The following is a 16,373-nucleotide window of genomic DNA, read 5'->3' as shown; positions in this document are numbered from 1 at the left end:
CACACATCTGAGAGCCGGTATAAAAAAGGGGGCGTGGCGGCCCCAGGCTTGAAGACATCGGCATACACGAACTACGCGAGAACCTGGCTTTGCGGCCTTAAGTGGGAAACTGTCGAGGGGTGGTGCGGGAGGCCTGGTGACTGCTGAGGTGGTGGCGGCCTCTGTGGTGGGGGTGGAACAAGCAGCGCAGACCTGCGGGGCCGGATAAGAGAATCGGCATACAAGCTGGGCACCTGTGAGTCGTTGGAGGTGGTGTGCTGTCGGGAGTGTCACCCTGCAGCCTCAATGGAGGCAATCTGAACTGTGGCCTCTGGCGGGACCAACTGGGAAGACAGAGCGCCATGGCCCACCGGGCGCTAGACTGGGGTAGAGGTACAGATTGGCAATATATAACGCTTGAGGCCCTGCGGGTCAGCTGCAATACTGGGAGGAGGCGTCCGCGCTGGATCCTCGGGCATACGTACGCAATTGGGGCCGTAACTGGTAGGTCCTCTGACCAGCTAATCTGCACAGAGTGGGCCCCACAGTAGTTACCAAACGCATGGCTTGGGCAGAAAGCTCTACACAGGAGTGACTCTGGGACGTGCGCCAGATATAAAAGCCTCGGCCAGGGGTGGTGGATGATGGCAGTGAGGGGTATGTGGTAAATATTTCATTACCGGTACTATTTTTTATGCGGTAAAGTCTAGTAAGAATAACTCAGTAAATATAAGAGGCAGAATCCGTGGTATTAGAGGTTCTAAAAGGCTTTATTCCTTGACAAAGGAAATACAATTCGAATTGCAGGCTTCAAATTCCATCACCACGAGAGTTCAGGAAGGAAGGGCATACATTATTGACAGGTAATGGTATTTATATGGAAAGCATTACATTAAGACAGATGCAAGAGGCGTAACAGCTGATAATACAGATAAAATAGGCATACGTAACTAAAAAAGGCGGACATACAGGCGTAACTTATAAAACGTCATTATACATGATGTCACAAGTGGGTGGATCCATAAGAGAATCCTACAATGTCAGCAGAAATATTTGGCAGAGATGCGCGCGCAGCCGCATGACGTGTGATTGACGTGCAACTAGAGGGTGAAGGGGACTTGACATTTAGCTCTACATGTAGAGACAGAAGTCTGGGGGGTCATGTCAACCTAATCCCAAATCATATCTAATATCCTATGTTTAAAGAACTGTGTTATCCAAAAGGAAAGGTCTCTAGGATAGAATCTATTCTATACTGACTGTTAGTGCGTGTACAAGCGTCTAAGTGTCTACATGAGATGCGAGGGGGCAGGAATCTTCCATGGTAACAGGGGCTATGAATTACTTGCATGAGGACAGTGAGGCCTGGCCCTTAGCACGGTAGCTGGAAGAATGTTTACCTAAACTACTAGACAGGAATGCATCGGATGAGGAGCGGAGCAGATAATCTTGAAGGTGAAATACAGTTTTTGGCAGGCAACAGGCTGGATCAGGCACCGTTAGCCGCGCAGGGAGTAGGACAAAGTTCATGGATACAGATGCAGGCTCGGACTGGAGCTTTCAGAGGCAGAAGGCAGGAAAAGGCTTGATGGCAGAATTCAGGGCCTACTCGCCTGAATCTGTAAAATGTGGAGAGTGAACCACATAAAGTCGGTGGCCTTTCATACTTAGGAATGGAATATCTGACCCATTCATGGCGGATCTGAAAGAGGACATGTTGACGGTGGACGCACATGTATTTGCGTCTTCAAAACTGGAACTGGAGGGAACATACATGTACTTATAGCATGCACATGGAGCCGTTGGGGTCTACGATAGGGGACATAACTGATCACAAAATTCATATTTCCTCATTCCCTCCTTGTCCCCTACGGACCCTCAGGAGATATCGATCTTCATCAATCCATCGATCTGTTCATATAGCATCATTTGTTCTTCTTTCTTCTTCCGGGATCTTGAACGAAAACTTGGATGTGGGATACATGATGTGGCACACAGACCACAAATCGCTGGCCCACATTGTAGACATAAGCAGCAACTGAATAGTATGAGAAAGCCAATACCTAGGAAGGATAGGATCCTCCATCCCCAGGCTGACAACACGCCCCAGAACCAACCGGACCAAGTCCAGGTGCCTGGACTCTGGTGTATCTGGCTTATAATCTTATGAAGGCGGGTTATGGCTTTATATACTGACGGCGAATTTTCTGGTATGAAAATGCAGCAACTTGATCCGATGACCCTACAAGCTCCGCCCCTATCGGCCAGGATGACGTCAAGGACAAGACGATTTTGAAGCACAACAATCCGCATAGCAGACTGCTCTTCTGTTAAATTGCCTAAGGCGGAAGTAGTCTCGTTCACTACTGCTTCAAGGGTTCTAGTTAATCTACGTATCAGCTTACTATTAGTGACTGTACCTATATAGGGAAAGAAACCTTTATTGAAATCTGTGTATTGCTCCCATGCCGTTTCAGTGTAATCGACAATTGGGAGATCTCTCTGCTGTCTATTGTGTACTAAATGGGTATTTCTATGATAATCAGGAGGAGCTAGGAAAACAGGTGGCAGAAGGAATGCTATATAACAGGTACCATCCCAATCTAGAGGTAGACGTATATATGCGGTCTGGCCACATATGAAGTAAGAATGACGGGAAGCTCTAAACGTAGACTTGCCTTGATCACTGAATTTTATTACAGTGGTGCATTTACTATGGCCCATGTGTATGGAACCATTCTTTCTTACACATAATTCCCCTTTGACTGGGAATACTGACATGGCGGGCAAGATTGGTGTAGCTTCAGATTCAACGTTCAGGATCATGAGGTTAAGTGTAAAATTACCTAATCCATATACTTCATTTTCTAGATCAGTTCCTGTTCTTTTGGGAAGTCCCTCCTTGTTAGGGTAGCAGACTTTAAGCAGAGCTAGGTTCAGGTTTCCCCATACCCAGTTGTCTTGATAAACTACGGGATTTGAATCTAGGGAATTGATCAAACTAAACCATGCTCCACAGGAGCCATTGTGTGTGAACGGATATGGAAAGAGGGGTAAAACTCCCTTATAGTTCTGATAGGGAGGGAGTCGGCCACATATCCAACAATTTGTAGCGTTGCTGGTCTGATGGGAATGATGTAACATACTAATGAATGTGTTGTTGCGCAGCGCAAATCTATAAGACAACTCATGCGGAGGTAATTCGCTAAAAGAATGTTCAGCAGTAACATTGTAAGCAAGTTTAGAAATAGGGTAATACATGTGAAGCAATATACTAGTTACAATGATCAAAAAACTTAGAAAAAACAAAATTAATAATGTTACTGTGCAATGACTACGAAGTGATTTACAATACGCATGCTTTTTAAGCTGCATCTGTTGATTTCTTTCTCTATTCCGGTCTAGAGGATACATGTCAGAGACAAATTCAACCGATTCACCTTGGAGAGGACTTAAACAATCAAATTGTCTGACTTGCTAGACCTTAATTTTAGTTTATAAAGTTCAGTTTCCGTTGGTTCAACCAAGGGGAGCTTTGAATCAGTCTGTGAGGGAATACAGGGCTGGGTGTTCACATCGGACGATAGTCCATAAAATTTCTTGATATGACTCGAGTGCAACCACCCTTTACGTCCCTCGATCTTCACGGCTGTCCTTGTTGTCAGTAGAACGAGTTTAGGCGATCTCCACCTAGGCTCCAGTTGGGTCTTCCGGTCGAAATTCCGTACCAGAACCAGATCACCTGGAACCACGTCATGGGGCCTCACCTCAGTGTTATCGGGAAAAGCTGCAGCTACCTGTGAACGACAAGATTGTAGTGCAGACATCAAGGAAGCCAGGTAATCTGTCAGCATATTACAGTCAACATCAGTGATTTTGCGAGGTATAGGCGTCCCCCACATATTTGGTGGTCTACCGAAGATCACCTCGTACGGGGATAGCCCTGTTCGAGAATGTGCTACCATTCTCATGTAAAAGAGCGCAACTGGTAAGGCTACTATCCAATCGACACCTTTTTCTCTACATATTTTGGACAATCTAATTTTCAGAGTTTGATTATGGCGTTCCACGAGACCTGCTGCCTCGGGATGTCGGACACAGTGGAATTTCCATTGGTAGCCTAACAAAAGGGAAACATGTTTCATTAGTTCGGATGAGAATGGCTGGCCGTTATCTGAGTAGACAACACGTGGTAAACCGTACCGTGGGAAGAATTCTCGAACTAACTGTTTGGCAGTAGTCGGGGCAGTGTAATCTGAAACCGGGTAGGCTTCTGTCCAACGGGAAAGAGCACAGACAACTACGAGAACATATTTGAATCCTCGACATCGTTCCATCTGGATATAATCCATCTGGAGGACTTCAAAAGCATGATCGGGAGATTGAAATCCACCCTGCTCTACGGGGATGCTTTTACCTGGATTAAACTGACAACATATCATACAGGTACGTACTTTCTGTTTGGCTGCTGCTCGCAAGTGTTTGTTGAACCAAATGTGTTGAATACTGTCTAGCATAGCTTTTTCTCCTAGGTGCGCTGGACTATGTATTGTGTTAATGATGACTTGAACCATGGAGTCGGGAAGAAACCATATAGATTTTTCCTTCGTCATCCATCCTTGATCCGTTTGGATCCCTCCTAATTCAGTCCATTTCTTTATTTCTTCTGGTGTAGCATGTGTCTGTATGTCAATTACATCAAGGGCGGGATCCTTAACTGTCATGCAATGTGTTGGTGTCGGAACTATTGTCTTTGTCGTGTCAGTTGTGTGAGTCTGATTCTGAGCAGTCTGTTTAGCTGTTCTGTCAGCTAGGTCATTACCCTGAGAAATGATATCGGTAACTTTTGTATGGGCTTTGCATTTCATAATCGATATTGCAGTAGGTAGATGAATCGCGTCTAATAGGGCTTGAATGAGGGGTCCGTGTTGGATGTGGGCACCGTGAGAAGTTAAATAACCTCTCTCTCGCCACAGTACGCCGAAGTCATGGACGACTCCGAATGCATAACGTGAATCTGTGTATATGTTGACTTTCTTATCTTTGGCTTGAATACAGGCTTGTGTCAGAGCGATGAGCTCTGCTGCTTGAGCTGACAAAGTGTTAATACAATTTGTTTCAATGACTTCAGTGTCTGTTGTGACTGCGTAAGCGGCCACTAACTCTCCTGTACTTGTTCTCATACATGAACCATCTACATACAATGTCAGGTCTGGATCTGATAAAGGGATATCTGTCAAGTCTTGTCTGGGTTTCGTCGTGATAGTAATGACTTCGACACAATCATGTGCCAATGGATCTGTTCCGCTTACTGGTAACAGTGTGGCAGGATTTAACGTATTACAACGTCTGATTTCTATGTGTGGCTGAAACAATGTCAATTCGTAACCGGTGAGTCTCGCTATAGTCAAGTGTTGTGTTTGTGTGCGGTTCAAAAGAACCTCTACTGCGTGTGGTACTTGTACTGTCAATTGATGTCCTAACACTATGGCATCGCTTTGTCTGATTGCTAAAGCTGTTGCTGCCACTGATTTCAGGCACGCAGGAAGAGCCTGAGCTACTGGGTCTAATGTACTAGAGAAATAAGCACATGGTTTGTGTGATCCTGCTTGTTCCTGAGTGAGTACTGATAAGGCAGTACCGTCGCGTTCTGTAACAAAGAGTGTAAACTGTTTACTGTAACATGGTGTTGCTAAAACAGGTGCTTGGCATAAAGCTTTCTTTAAGCTTTCAAAGGCATATGTGTGTTCTTGAGTCCAAGGGAGGACAGTCGATGTGGCTGCCTCCTGTGTTGTCAACTGGATGAGTGGTTTTGCTAGAAATGCATATTGAGGGATCCACTGCCTACAGTATGAGGTGAGGCCTATAAAAGCCGCACCTCCTTTTGTGTCTTGGGTGGTGACATGTTAGCGATTAACTGGATGCGGTCGGGTGTAAGCTGTCTTCCCTCCTTGGACAGCGAGTGCCCAAGGTAAACAACTCGCTGGACACAGAATTGCAGCTTAGAAGGGGACACCTTGTGCCCCTTGTCGGCCAGAAATTTCAAAACCGTCAGTGACGCTGTTTCACATTCATGTTAGCTTCGGGCGGTGATCAGCAGATCATCGACATATTGAAGCAAGGCAGTGTTGACTGGCATGTGGATACTGTCAAGTTCTCGTTTCAGTGCTTGGCTATAGATGCTGGGGCTTTCTGCAAATCCTTGAGGTGCGCGTGTGAATTTAAAACTTCGTCCATTTAAACTGAATCCGAACAGATATTGACTTTCCGGATCTATTGGGACGCTAAAGAAAGCATTCTTGAGATCAATTACAGTGAAGAACGTTGCTTCTGAGTCAATAGCTGTTAGTAATGAAGAGATATCTGGGACCACAGGGTATTGTGGTACAATACATTTATTTAGTTCGCGCAGATCAATAACCAATCGATATACTGGTGGTGCCTTTGGATCCGTTCTTTTAAGAATCGGAATTATTGGGGAATTGCATACATTGGAGTCGGTTTCTACAACCACTCCTTGTGCAATGAGCTCGTCAATGATTTGCAGCAAAGCCACAACAGCATCTGGTGGTAACTTATATTGTCGCATTCGTGGTAGTACTACTCCTGTTTTCAGTGTGACTCGATATGGTGTAATGTTCATGCAACCAACATCAGTGGGGCCTTGTGCCCATAAATGTGTAGGTAAATTCTGCAACCGGTGATCCATGTCTCTGGACACGTAGTGATCTTTAAAGTCACGTAGAAATAGTCGTACTCCTTCCGGAGAACAACATATTATAGCTCCTAGAGCTTTCAATGTTTTTATACCTAACAAGTTTTCTGGACATGATTTAGTAAGCAATAAATCTGTAGTACGTGTCAATGGACCAACCGTGAGTGGAAGAGGTTGTGTTACGTCATTAATTATAGGTTTTCCTGAGAATCCAAGGGAAATATTTTGTGAGCCTGAGAGGGGTGCCCCTGGAACTTCACTGCGTCTTATAGTTGTTCTGCTTGCCCCTGTATCAAGTAAAAACTTTCTGTCTTCCCCTAATAGTTCACTATGTACATAAGGTCCCTCTTGATCTACAGGAACCTCAATAAGGGGTAAGCCAACTTCCCTCTCTAGGCTATTTCATGTGTATCGCTGATAATCGGGATAATCTGCTTGTGCATACTGATACATCTGTTGCGTTGTCGCTTGTGTGGCAGCAATAGGCTGCGCTTGTGGTGGTGCTATGGTCTGTTGTGGAGCTGCCTGTTGCGGAGCTAGTTGTTGCGGAGCTGACCTAGGTTGTACATGCTGAGGAATTTGTTGTTGATTCTGATCCTGTCTAGGTGGACGTGGTCTTTCCTGGGTTCTACCTGTGGCAATATTATGTTTCAGGACTGGACAATCGTGTATATAATGACCTTGTTGTTTACAATAGTTGCATGTCCCTTTCGTTGGACCTGCGGAATCACCCTTTTGATGACCATCAGCTGGAACTGACTGAGCAACAAGCATTTTCATTTTTGTATCTTTCATACGTCTTTGTTCATGTTCTTGTTCTTCTCTAATTCTATTGTGGTGATATTGTAACATCTGTAACATCTGTGACGGGGTATTACCTTGCCAGGTACTCTCAAATTTCAATACTCTATTCTTAACTTGCGGCAGGGAATTTTCAACTAATTTTGTCACAAACAGATGTGGATATGACTCGCTACTTGCTTTTATGCCACTATTGATACCAAAACATTTTTCAAATCGGGAATAGAAATCACTAGTGTCTTCATCTTGCTTTTGTTTACAGGCTGAGATTGCACCCCAGTCCTCCTTTTTCGTAGTTAATAAACGTGGCAGTACCTGCACTAGTAATCCTGGTAGTGCTGTAGTCTTTTCCCCAAGCCCTGCTCCTGCAGCTCGGGCCTTTTCTTCGTTTTCTAATGCTGTCCAATCTATCTTTTGGTCTCCCACCTCCCATTCCTTTTCTTTGAGTTTCTCGTAAACACCGGCAGGCATTAACACTTTCAGTATTTTCATAATGTCGGGGTAGGTATACTCTCCCATGAGTAACATGTCTTTTATCTCACGGTGGAAACCTGCTGGATCCTTGTCATGGCTGGGTACTACTTTCTTCATTTCTAATAATTCAATTTTAGTTATAGGCGTGTACACAAACACGCGTGTAAAGTTATTACCTTCACCTCTGATTGGGTGTACTTCGCGTAACGGGTTCTGTCTATCTATGTGATACATTTTTCTTCCCATAATGGGAACCGGAACGTGTTCTGGGCACACGAAAGTTATATACTGGTTTCGGAATTCTAGAATTTCTTTAATTAAATCAGTACCTGAACCTCTCCAGTTATTCGTGAGTAGTTCTGTCAATATGTCAGGTAAGGGTCCTGGATCGGAGTGTTGGCTTTTATATAATATAAGGAGGTGTTGAATCATGTATATACTAGCTAAACGTTGTTCGTATGGGGCAAGATTCAGAAACGTGTGTGCTAGTGCATCATCACTGTATTTACTGGGACTGTCAGCCCATTGTACTGCTGACCTGGCTAATTCTTGTTCGTCCATGGAATCGAGCATATGGTACCCCCTTCGATCTCGGAGTAATTTATCAGCGGCTTGGAATAGGTGTTCAGGGGATCTTGTATTTAACATAGGGGTTTGAAAGTGTCTGCTACATTCTGGACGTATCGGACGTATCGGATCATTAAAGCCTCTAGCATTATTATGGGGTCTTCCTCTACCTACGTAAGCTATCGTTTCTAATTGTTCTGATTCTTGCTCCTCCTCTTCCTCTGATTCAATTCTGTCTGCTTCTCGTCTTTCTTTATGTATTCGTTCTACTTCCTTACGGATTTTTCGATACATGGCGATTATACACGCCTGTTTATCATGTTTCTCGTCTGATATGTTCTGACCCCATTTGGCAAGTTTTTGTATGGTATCATGATCTGCCCCAGGCCTGTCTTGGTTTCTAATTACGCAATTTATGAAAAAACGTAGTAGTTGTCTTTGGACATCCACTTTCTGGTATTCCATAGCTTCGTTAATACTTTCTGGACCTCGCCCTGTTTGGACAAAGTGATATATATTGTCTAGGTGTTCAACCATTCCTGGTATCGTCATTAAATACAATGTAGCTCGTCGTATACGTAGTGATGATATGAGCAATCTGTCCTGTTTACCTGGTACTGGATCGTATCTACAATCCACAAGCTGTTCTTTAAACATGTCGGATGTCGCTAGTTGGGGTGTACGCTGGAGTGCTAAATCTCTAAGGGTCTGTTTATTTCGCGGCGGTGTGGCAAACATGTCTGTCGTACCTCCTGTAGCACCATCTGAAGTGCTGGGCAAAAAAGGATTCGTTGGACGTAAGATAGAAATCGTAGATGTGGGAAAAACAGTAGAAACGGACGGACCTGTGGGAACTTGTGTAGGAGTTTGTTGTTGCGGGGATACAGACGGATGCTCTTGGTGTTGAACACCATCGGCAAGCGGTGTGTGTGGTATGGTATTAGCATACTCGGGAGCTACGTCATCTAAATAGGAGGAAAGGAAAACGTCCTTTGCTGTTTTGGGATGTGTTTTGGGATGTGCTTTTATCGGGAGCAATGGAGGAGTCAAGTCTTTTGGTATTTCCGAGGTAGCCTTAGGTAACCCTTCGGCCAGAAGAGGATACATACCATTCATAAGAGTGTTTCTTTGTCTATCTACTTGTTCTGATTTTACTCGGTTACCTTCCTCAATTAATAGATTTTCTCGGGTTTTATTTGAATTCTCCCTACCTTTCTCTTCCTGTCTGAGCGCTTTTTCTGTACGTCTATATGATTCTTTACGCCATAATTCAATGGCATCTTTCTGTGACTGTCTGGCTTTCTTTTTCCATAATTCTTCTTCTACTCTCATGATGCAATCTGCATCCCAGGTCCCCGCTGCGGGCCATCTCTGACTTTCTGGCAAATCCTTGGTGTAGTCCACCCATAAATCAAGAAATAATACGGCATCTAGGCCATGTTTATGATACATAAAGTATCCTGGGGTATCCCTAGGTGGAATGGGAACAGCTTCTTCGAGTACCCCTTTTCTAGTTTTGATCTGTCTTAATTTCGAAAAGAGCGGCATTTTTAGATCTGGTTACTTAATCTTAAACACACTTAATACAAATAAACACAATAATGAACAGTCATTCACACCACAATGTATAGAACGTATTAAAACATTTAACATTTAACATTTAACGAATAATGATGACTAATAGGAAACTAGTTACTGACATAATACTGACACTAGGTAATACTTATTTATATGCAAGACATACTAGATATACTGCTAAACAGTACAGATACACTGCTGAAACAGTGCAGACCGGATTTGTGTACCCAAACCCGTCTTGACCGGCACAGACTATGTGCACGTTAAATGCCTCCCGGGCAATGGTACTCACCGGGTAGCTCGGAACGGAAGGCCTCGGAACTGAACTGAAACTGGACCGGACTGGACTCGACTCGACTGGACTCGGAACTTCGGAACCTGGTGGGCCTCTGTATACCTCGGATCTTGCTCTCTCAGCTAGGCTCTGGTCGGGATACTTCGCACTTCTCACCGCCTCGTCTGGGTGTTGATCGCAGCCTCAGTCGCCTCCGCTTGGCCGGAGGGAGATACAGGAAATCCTGCAGGTACGCGTTTTTGTCCGTTCAGCTGTGGCAGGAGACCGGGCCTGCAACGCACCTCCGGCGCGTGAGATGAGAAAGTGTCCCTATTCGGGCGCCAATTTATGTGGTAAATATTTCATTACCGGTACTATTTTTTATGCGGTAAAGTCTAGTAAGAATAACTCAGTAAATATAAGAGGCAGAATCCGTGGTATTAGAGGTTCTAAAAGGCTTTATTCCTTGACAAAGGAAATACAATTCGAATTGCAGGCTTCAAATTCCATCACCACGAGAGTTCAGGAAGGAAGGGCATACATTATTGACAGGTAATGGTATTTATATGGAAAGCATTACATTAAGACAGATGCAAGAGGCGTAACAGCTGATAATACAGATAAAATAGGCATACGTAACTAAAAAAGGCGGACATACAGGCGTAACTTATAAAACGTCATTATACATGATGTCACAAGTGGGTGGATCCATAAGAGAATCCTACAATGTCAGCAGAAATATTTGGCAGAGATGCACGCGCAGCCGCATGACGTGTGATTGACGTGCAACTAGAGGGTGAAGGGGACTTGACATTTAGCTCTACATGTAGAGACAGAAGTCTGGGGGGTCATGTCAACCTAATCCCAAATCATATCTAATATCCTATGTTTAAAGAACTGTGTTATCCAAAAGGAAAGGTCTCTAGGATAGAATCTATTCTATACTGACTGTTAGTGCGTGTACAAGCGTCTAAGTGTCTACATGAGATGCGAGGGGGCAGGAATCTTCCATGGTAACAGGGGCTATGAATTACTTGCATGAGGACAGTGAGGCCTGGCCCTTAGCACGGTAGCTGGAAGAATGTTTACCTAAACTACTAGACAGGAATGCATCGGATGAGGAGCGGAGCAGATAATCTTGAAGGTGAAATACAGTTTTTGGCAGGCAACAGGCTGGATCAGGCACCGTTAGCCGCGCAGGGAGTAGGACAAAGTTCATGGATACAGATGCAGGCTCGGACTGGAGCTTTCAGAGGCAGAAGGCAGGAAAAGGCTTGATGGCAGAATTCAGGGCCTACTCGCCTGAATCTGTAAAATGTGGAGAGTGAACCACATAAAGTCGGTGGCCTTTCATACTTAGGAATGGAATATCTGACCCATTCATGGCGGATCTGAAAGAGGACATGTTGACGGTGGACGCACATGTATTTGCGTCTTCAAAACTGGAACTGGAGGGAACATACATGTACTTATAGCATGCACATGGAGCCGTTGGGGTCTACGATAGGGGACATAACTGATCACAAAATTCATATTTCCTCAGGTACCTGAGGCTGGGGGTGATTGTTCCTGATGACTACTTGCACTTAAGACTGCATTGGCACAGGGGACTACTCCTGCTTCCTGCGGGGCCACATCGCTGATAACCAGTATACGGCATTAGTGATTTTGGAGGGGGGCATGGGAATTCCTGAACCCCCCCCCCAACTTATCAAGGACAGATCTGTGCTGTGGGAGCCGAAACTAGGGCTTGAAGGGGGTTCTGAATCTGGAATGCACTGTCAGAAGGAGGTGCTGAAAGCTCCAACCCCACAGGAGATATTGAGATAGAGTGCTGTCAACGGAGAGCGGAGAAGCCCCTGGCGGAAAGCCGGCGAAGGTTATCACACCGTACTGACAAAAGCTGCGAAGTATGTAGAAGCCCAGCCAAGACAATCCGTGTTCTGGGGCCGCGATACCCAGACGGAGAATCCGGAAGCGATTCTCACTAACTTAATCACCCTTATCAATGATCTGCAATTAACTCTTTGAAGCTGGTCTGTGCTTTCACCTAGTGAGGCGTCTATTGCCGCGCTTCCATGGCGACAGGAGGGAAGGGGCCTGAGGCGAACGCCCAAAAGCAGCTGGCCAAATTCGCATGGTCCAAAGTGGAAGACAAGGGTGATTCGCCGCAGTCGGAAAAGGAAGGGGCGGCTGCCTCTAAACAAGGACCGGAGCCAACTCTGCATGATGTCATGGTGGCTATGAATGGAGTACGCACTTCGGTGGATTCGGTCACAGTGGAGGTCTCTCTCATCCGGACGGATTTCCGGAAGATGGACGAGAAAGTCAAGGAGCTTAAGGTGGTCACTAGTGCCCTACAGACGGACACGTTGGAACTTCAGACGCAGATGCTTAAAATGCAGAAGAAGCAGGAGAGGATGGCACAACAGCTTGATGAATGTGAAGGCCGGGCCCGCCGCAATAACATCCGCATCTTGGGGGTTCCGGAAAGAACGGAGGGGCCAGCTGCACATCTATATGTAGAAGACCTCATCACGAAGCACCTACAGCCCAAGACTCTGTCCAGTTACTTCTCCATTGAAAGAGCCCACAGAGTACCAGGGGGCAGACCAAAACCGGGAGCACCTTATTGCTCGGGTGTTCAACTACCGAGATAGGGACATTATCCTGCAAACAGCGAGTTCCAGTCCCCCGCTGAAAATAGATAACTACAAAGTGGCCTTCTTTCCTGATTTCACGGCCAAGGTCCAAGCCCAACGTCGCAGCTTTCAGGTGGTGAAGAGGGAACTGCGGGATTGGGAGGTGAAATACACGATGCTCTTTCCTGCGAGACTGAGGGTGGAGTCGGATGGCAAATCGTGGTTTTTTGATTCACCGGATGCAGTCTGGGACTGGATGGAAGGATGGAGTACGGTGGGAAGCCAGAGAAGAGAACGCCCTGACAGGACTAGCCAACGCAGGGGTTTCCGTACAGACGCTGCTACGAATGGTTCTGCAGTGAAAGAAGGTACGCTGAAGGAACAGGAATGAGGACCCTTGGCTTCAGCGATGGAGAGCCGGCGCCCAACTGAAAGCGCAAGTAGGGCACCTGGTGCAAGGTTTGAAACCGATGGGGTTAAATGATGTGATTTGAATGGGACTGGACAATACGCTCAGTGGGTGGCCAAAAAATACAAGTTAATTGGGATGTGAGAGGGCGGGGATGGGAGTTGTTCACCTCGTGCATTTCGTGCATTTCAGGGGGGGAGAGAGGCACTCTGCCATGTTTGCGAGTGGGTAGTTTTAAATCCACAGGCAGGGGGGCATGGAGGGGGATGGCTGTTGAGGGGTTGGGTGGCGGGGGGTTTGAAAGGATATTGTACCAGGAGGCAGGGAGGGGGGAGGGAACCAGGGGGCCTGGAATTTGGGGATGTTTCTTTCTTGACTGTATTATTGGTCAGCAATGTGATAGTGTGATTCGAAAGCATAAAGTAGCCATAGTGAACATTGGACGGCAATTGTTGAGTGGGCAGGTTCAAGTTTTTTCCTACATAGCGATGATCCGACTACGGGAAATCGGTGTGACACATGGCAATAGAAAGGGATAGAGACCAAACCCTTTCTATAATGTCCTGGAACGTCAATGGTGTTGGTGATAAGATTAAACGGGGGATAGTGCAACAGTACCTAAAGAGACATTCACCTGATGTGGTCTTGCTGCAAGAGACACATCTTGTAGGTCAGAAATCCAAGGCCCTCACTAGGTCGGCATACAAACTTCTAGTACACGCGGACTACACCACGGGCTCGAGGGGGGCGGCCATATTGGTAAAGAAAACCACGCCCCTTATTGTTCATAAGACATGGGTGGATACGGGAGGCCGCTTCATGGGGGCAGAGGCCCAATGGGATGGAAAGGACATCAACGTACTCTCTGTATATTTACCGCCAGCTTTGGGCAAGCCGGCATTGGAGGATCTGGGGAGAAAGCTGACGAGACTCCGGGAGGGCACACTTATTATGGGGGGAGACTACAACATGATCTTAGATGACACTGTGGATCGCCACCCACCGAAGTCTAGGGAGAAATCTAACGACCTAATGGCTGACTTCGCAAGGGCGCTGGGTTTGACAGATGTAGGTCGCGCGCTTCACCCTACTGATAAATTATTCACGTATTTCTCTAGTGTCCACCGTAGTTTATCACGTATTGATTACTTCCTCACACATCTGCCCACGATAGGTAATTTCGCCCAGTATAAAGTTCTACCCAGAGGCATTTCGGACCATTTCCCGGTCAGGGTGGAATATACGCACTGGGAACGAAAAGCACGCACCACTATTGTCCTTAACCCATGGCTCCTACACGTACTGGATGTTAGAGAAGAACTCCTCACATAAACGGAGATCTATTTTACTGACAATGTGGGCTCAGTCGACTCCGCACAAATAATCTGGGAAGCATACAAAGTGGTTCTTAAGGGGCAAGCTCTGTCATTAAAGACGGGTTATATTACCAAAAAGCGCGAACTCTTGGTCCAGGTAGAGTCAGACCTCCTTGTACTAGAGCGGGAGCATTCACAAGATCCCTCACAGGACATAAGTCATAGACTCCAACTGAAGCAAGATGAATACAGGATAAAAACCAGGGAGCAGGAGGTGGCTAAACGCCGTGCCACCCGATATAGACTCTATGAGCTTGGGGATAGGGCTGGGAAGACACTGGCGTGGCTGGAAAGGCGAGAGCAGGGGTCCAGATGGGTACACAAACTGACGACACTGAAGGCGGAGGTAGTGATTCATCCACAAGACATAGCGGAGAAGTTCGCTGATCATTTTGAAACTGTGTACTCCCCTTCCACACGCTACACGGCTGAGGACTCCCGTCAGCTCCTCCTGGACAGCAAGGTGCCGAGCCTCTCGGATGTGGAACGGGAGACCCTGGAGGAGGACCGTTCGAACGAAGAAATCAGCAAGGCCTTAGGGCAGATTAAGTCCGGAAAGGCGATGGGGCCTAACGGCATTCCAATAGAGTTTTTGAAAGCCACTGCCTCCCTGACTGTGCCACACTTGAGAGCCATGTATGAAGAAAGTCTAGAAGTGGGTGAGCTACCAGTAGATCAGCAGCTAGCCACCATCGCAGTCATTCACAAACAGGGTAAGCCAGCAGATGACTGTGGCTCAAATAGGCCAATTTCGCTGATTAACGTGGAGACAAAGGTGTTGGCAAAAGTCCTGGAGAATAGATTGGTGACAGTTATTACATTCTTGGTCCACCCAGACCAATCTGGCTTTAGGCCAGGTAGAAATACGGCACTTAATATACGGCGTCTACATAATGTGATGGCTCGTAGGAAGTATATTGAAGAAGACGCGGCAGTGCTATCTCTCGACGCTTCCATGGCATTCGACTCCATTGAGTGGCCATATCTGTTCGAGGTCCTGGGGAAGGTGGGACTGGGCCCTAAATTCATAGCCTGGGTAAAGCTTCTGTATACCGGGGTGTTGGGACAGGTGAGGGTTAATGGTTTTACATATCGGACGTTTGAGTTACGAAGAGGTACTGGACAGGGGTGCCCGCTCTCCCCGCTGATATTCTCTCTTATGCTGGAGCCTCTTGCGGACTGGGTGCGTAGAGACGTGATGGTGCATGGGATGCGCTGGGCAGCTGAAGTGGAAGATCGAATATCCCTCAATACAGACGATATACTACTATACCTAGTATCCCCATACAATTCGATCAGAGTAGTGCTAGACATATTCACGAATTTTGGTAAATATTCGGGATACGCGATCAATTGGCATAAGTCTGTCTTGTTTATGTTGAGGGGCGAAGCTCTCCGCCTTCCGGCAGACTGCGCTATAGCGGTCGCGACGGACGGGTTTCGCTATTTGGGGATCTTTGTCACTTCAGATCCAGCTTGTTTTTACAGCTCCAATCTGGCCCCCCCTTTGGCTCGGTTACGAGCGGATGTGAAGCACTGGAGGTCTCTGCCTTTAACA

Source organism: Triturus cristatus, chromosome 10 (assembly GCF_964204655.1).
Source record: "Triturus cristatus chromosome 10, aTriCri1.1, whole genome shotgun sequence".
NCBI lineage: Eukaryota > Metazoa > Chordata > Amphibia > Caudata > Salamandridae > Triturus > Triturus cristatus.
Note: the sequence above shows the minus strand (reverse complement) of the source record.